Here is a 6,582-nt window from a genome sequence, read left to right as displayed (position 1 = left end):
ATATATATATATATAGGAAAATGAAAAAAGCCAGAATGTGTGTGTGTATACAGGGAGAGAGAGTGAGAGGAAAGCGATAGACATATTTCATATATATGCGTGTGAGTGGTTGTATGTGTGTATGTATCAGGGTTGCCGACAGTGACGCTTGACTAGACACGCACTCGGTGAACCAGAAAATGATTATCAATGAAATTATAAGTCTTAATCTCTGCCTCAGCATACTTCATCCTAATCTTCATCCATACAAATTCTAGTACTCATATTCCGTTTACTTATGTCTTTATTGGCATTTTTCCTATGCTACTCATCTGCTCTTATATCCTCGATGCTAATCTTTAATGCTACATTTTCTGATTCTTAAAATTTTCGTTTGCATTTTCCGACGCTAATACTTAAGGTTGCAGTTTTCCATGCAGAATGAAGTTTATTCCAGTTTCTTAGAAACCTAGTTATAAGAGATATGCTGAAATATCTACACTTTCAAAATTATTTGGCGGAATTCTTGTTTAAGTACTTTTTGTTTAGTAATTTTCAGAAAACGTTTGCGAATTTGTATTCTACACACAGGAATTCGTCAGGGAACAAAAAAACAAAAGTACTTTTTAATTTTTTTTTAAAAGCTTACACCACCCTGCCACCACAAATCCTAAAACTTCCTCTCTTTTTCGAATATTTTTAAAAACTTAGAGTTTGAAATACGGACAATCGTAATTTTTACTTAAATCCCAGCAAACTATTACCCTTGGGTGCGCCATCGTTCCAGACCGATTTTACCTTTTTATCCTTTTGGGGGCGTGATCGATTTAACACTCACTTCAAACCTGCAACCTTTGAGCCAAAATTTGAAACTATTCTTTCCTTGTGTCAGAGTGCGGCCATGCTGGGACACCTCCGTACAGGATTAAGTCGATCATATCGAGCCCTGTAATTATTTTTTGGATCTCATTTGCCGAACCTTTATTGCACGGAGACATGGCACAGGCTAACGGTGGTTACCAACTTACCTTAAAATTCTTTACAAAAGAAGGACTTGAACATTTTTCCTTAAAGATCAAAACTTTATATGCCCGTACACCAAATAATATAACTCAAGCACAAAGATATAAACACATATATATATGAATGTTTATATGTGTGTATATATACATACACACTCACATCTCCCTCTCTCTCTCTCTCTCTCTCTCCTGATATATATATATATATATATATATATATATATATATGAATGATACAAATCATTTATGAGCATATGCATGTATACATACATATACGTACCTACATATATCTACATGTATATATAGAGGCATATCCGGGTACAGGACGTCAAAAAACGTGGACAAAAAAGGAACGGGAACATAAACAAACTACAAGCATTTCCGCATACAAATTCGCACAGAAGTCGTTATTCTGCCCGCCCGGTGATTTAGTAGAAGACATATCTGTCCTTAAGTACCCCGTAGTGGGACTGAACACGAAACCATGCGATTGCAAAAGCAAAATTTATAACAACAACCATACAAATAAATAGAAAAATAAATAAATAAATAGAAAAGCGGAAGCGTTTTAGTGCTAGTTCCGATATCAATATTTTAGATATGGCATGGCTCTCAATGATTTTTAGATTTTAAGCTATGTCATTATAATGCAACAACATGCTGACTTCGTTTCTGATGCGATTTATGCATTCTAATCATTTCACATTGCAGCGTTTACACATCATTTCATTGCTGACAGCGAAAATAGATGAATACATAAACAGCTGCATTATCCAAAATATTCCTGTGCATGAATGTTGCATTGTTGTATATAGAAGTCCTTGTAGTTTTGCATTAAGGATAAATGACAGAATGTATAGAGAGACACACACATTGATAGTCCGTGACGTAGGTAGGGAGAGAAACAGGCAAACGGAAACGCATACAATAGGAGAAAAATATATACACGTAGCTATTGTTAAGTTTGTATATAAATATATTTATGTTTTAAAATATTTCAACTTAACGTAAAATGTATGACACGCACAAACAGATTTATACAATAAACACAACATATAAGACTATCTCTCACTATCTCTGTCTCTACTTAGCCATATCTACTTTTGCCTTTCAATCCATTCTCTTTCTCACTTTCTATATCTTTTTAATTCTCTACCTGTCTATCTATTTATCTATCTATCTGCCTGTCTTCGAGGTGATGTTGAAAAATAAAAGAAAGTACAGGAAGATCAGTTAATAATGCTTTTATTTAACTTATTACCCATTCAGATTCACACACTTATTGCAGCGGTGTCCTTCAGTTTTTCTATGCCCTGTAAAAAAAGTCGGAACGTCGGACCTCCAAACGGGCCTTCGCGACACACTTTAATCCAGGAAACTTACACCCCCCACCTCGTATATATATATATATATATACATATATATATAGATACACTCATACATACATACATACATACGCACACACACACACACATACGTATATATATATGTACATATATATATATATATATATATATGTATGTATGGTGGTGCAATGGCCTAGTTGTTAGGACTGTTGACTCGCAGTCTTAGGATCGCGGCTTCGATTCCCAGATCGCTCATAGCGAGTGTTTATTGAGCGAAAATACCTAGAGCGACACGGGGTTCCGGAAGGGTTTTGTGGCGAACCCTGCTGTATTATTTCACCACAAATTTAAGTTCTTGGTAGAATGTTTTGGGGATGAAGTTAAACCGTTACTTTTTTTTCAAAGAAATGTCGGCGTGTCTCATACAAGCGGATTCTTTATTATTATTATTATTATTATTATTATTATTATTATCCCCATCATCATCATCATTATTACTATTACTATCATCATCATCATTATTATTGTAAACGAAAAATCCTGCGACTTTTACACGTTCCTTTGCACATGAAATTCGCTGAAATAATGAAGAATGTTCTCGTTTATCATAGCAAGTGTCAGTGAAATGGCTTTCAGGCAGCTTCAGGTAAAGTAGACGGCAGCTGAGGACCATAAACGCCTCTAGTCTTAAAGGCGAGATAATTTTCACATACCTACCTCCTCCCGCCATTCAAATTTCTCCACCATTTCGCCACCTACGCGTAAGCATATTATCACCACTATGAATACTACACTAAATTATATTTATACACGACTTGCAGTGGGAGACTTTACATGGAAATGTTATATGCTAGAAATAGAACCCGAATGACCTCAAAATTTGAATCTATCGCCATGGCTACGTGATAAAGGAACTCGGTTGACACTACGCCGGTTCTTGACCAGAACCAATGTGTAAATGTCTTGTACGTATAACCACGAGTCGACTTGTCAAAAATAAAATAGAGACCAATGCAACACCAACAGCAGAAGAAGTGGAAGAATTTTGGAAAGAAATATGGTCGGCGAAGGAACAATCTCTGAAAAGATTTATCAAAACAACGAACACAGCACCTGAACAATTCTGGATCCCTATAGCAGCTGAAGAGGTCACCCAGGCAGCGCAAAAGCTAAGCAACCGAATACCTCACGAGCATGACAAGATACCCAACTGTTGGGGTTATAAGAACAGAAACTGTGTGGAATCCATTCGATACATATGTGTGTATGTGCGAGCATTTGTACGTGTGTATGTATGTGTGCTTGCATGTGTGTGTGTGTGTGTGTGTGTGTGTGTGTGTGTGTGTGTGTGTGTGTGTGTGTGTGTGTGTGTGTGTGTGTGTGTGTGTGTGTGTGTGTGTGATCACAAGAATTGTGTTTCTATTCCCGGAGCGTGCTGAGCGATGTGATCTTGAGCAAACGACTTTTCCGTTACTCCAATTTACAGCTGGACATAAGCAGTCCATTGACGGACTAGTGTTACGTTAGGGAACTCATCGGACAATGCAGACCGTGATAGACTATGTTCGAAACCAGGATCGGACGTTACTGAGGTTACCCTCTTTATCATATGTTTAGGATGTGTTCATGATAACGGTTTTCAGTGTTCTTGATGAAAGCTCTTTATTTCACGTTTCTGAAGCAAACTCAGCTGAAATGCGTCACCCAGAAATGGACTTGCACTCGGTTAAGCCGATATTTTATTATGTCGGTCACTTATACGCTATGAAATCAGAGTAACCTTCCATGTGAGTCCTTGCACCCAAGCCAGTAATATCCAGGGATTCACGATGATGGTGATTTCTATGTAAGAAATCACTATTGGTAATGTTTTGAAGCAATAAGCCCGGTATTTCATTGTTAGAAAACAATATTACTCTCGAACCAACGAGGGAACCCCTAGGCTGTCATTGAACCCGTAAAAAAATAGTCACACCATATCTCTTTCAAATCATATAATACTGATGTAAAACGAGGAAAGAAAAAAAACGAAAGTTACATTGTATAATATTATACTAGACACACTGTATTAGAAAGAAAAAAAAAGGGAATACCATAGATAGAAAGCTTATGACTGTTGACTTGCTCAAATACAACATATGTGCCAACAAACGTCAACAGAAACGAGATATTAATTTTGTAGAAGTGGATATATAGCTGTAACTTTGTGGGTTTCATCAAATAAAATCTATGTATAAAGAACATAAACAAACACACATGTATAGAATAATATACTGCTGACCCGAAGGGATAGGAAGGTTCTGCATATACTATATTGCAGGGATACAGCTGTAGGGGGGATTACTGTAAGTATTTGTGCATGTGTTTGTCTATCGATTCGGTTATATTATGCGTTAACATTATATAGAAAGAGATTAAAGTATCACGTTTAACTTGTATATGATGGTAAAATATACTGGAAGGATTACTTGTAGCAGTTCATATACATACATACATACATATACATGCATAAACATACATACAGATATACAAACATATACACGCCCAAACACACAAACACACATATATATATATATATATATATATATATACATACATATATGAATCCACATACGCATATATATATGTACATATGCATTTATGTACGTGTATATATATATATATATATATATATATATATATACATACATATATATATACATACATACATATATTCACACACACAATATATAAAAGAAGAGAAAGAGAGATCGTGAGTGTGTTTATGTGTGCAATAGATAAGTGGTAGATACACATAAGTTCAAGCCAAAGAGAACTTTCCTGCAGTTTAAATATTTGCTATGGCAGACTGTTTATCTGCTCAACTATACACTATATTACTTATAGTTTCACGAACAAAACAGAACACCCATTCCTCCAGAAGCTCTTATTCTTAAAGGAAACTTTTCATTCATTCCTTAGAGAGGAAACTTGTTCTTTCATTCCTTTGAATGTGAAAAAAAAAAAAAAAATTAAATGCAGGTCGCTTAGAGCTTTAGCTGCATTTGTCAATTACATTACTTTGAATTATGTATAGGCGTAGGAGTGGCTGTGTGGTAAGTAGCTCGCTTACCAACCACATGGTCCAGGTTCAGTCCCACTGCGTGGCATCTTGGACAAGTGACTTCTACTATAGCCTCGGGCCGACCAAAACCTTGTGAGTGGATTTGGTAGACGGAAACTGAAAGAAGCCTGTCGTATATATGTATATATATATATATGTATGTGTGTATGTGTTTGCGTGTCTGTGTTTGTCCCCCCAGAATCGCTTGACAACTGATGCTGGTGTGTTTATGTCCCCGTAACTTAGCGGTTCATCAAAAGAGACCGATAGAATAAGTACTAGGCTTACAAAGAATAAGTCCTGGGTTCGATTTGCTAGACTAAAGGCGGTGCTCCAGCATGGCCACAGTCAAAAGAGTGAAACAAGTAAGAGAGGAAAGAGTAAGAGCATTTTGCATTTTCCTGAACACACGGTACGCCTGTATCTGATCACCTCATCTCCTAGATATAGAAGCTAAAGGTGGAAATCTCTTATGATATTAACCATCGTCATAAAAACGAAAGAATATACATTGAGCTATGCAGTCTTATATCTCAGGTATAGAACGTGACAGCCCTAGCTGGGGAGTCATTGATCATAGGTCTACTATACTATCACAGCTAAGCTTAGGTTAAGATGTTACCACAAGAAGATCAATATTATCGTGATTATTTGCTTCCCTGAACACTATGTATATGAATTCACTTCAATCATGGATCTTATCCAAAAAAAGTGTTAATTTCTGCTGCAGGCGTTAGTGATATCCATTAATGTTATGTCTCATTGTGTAAACGCATGAAATTAAGACATTCTAATTAAGTGTCGACGCTTTTCGCCGTCGTCGTCAATAGAACTGCACTCACACAGCTACATCAAAGTTGTACATTTATGCACACACACACACACACACACCAATAGTTTGTATATATGAACGTATAATATATATAGAGAGAGGTTGTATATATGTCTATACTTATACATTCAAACTTATATATGTATACACGCACATACACACACAAACACACACACATATGCACACACATACACATATATGCACACACACACACATATATGCACACACACACACATATATGCACACACACACACACACACACACACACACACACACACACACACACACACACACACACAC

Source organism: Octopus bimaculoides, chromosome 21, assembly GCF_001194135.2.
Source record: "Octopus bimaculoides isolate UCB-OBI-ISO-001 chromosome 21, ASM119413v2, whole genome shotgun sequence".
NCBI classification, from domain to species: domain Eukaryota; kingdom Metazoa; phylum Mollusca; class Cephalopoda; order Octopoda; family Octopodidae; genus Octopus; species Octopus bimaculoides.
The sequence above is the reverse complement of the archived record's forward strand: the minus strand, read 5'-3'. Positions refer to the sequence as shown.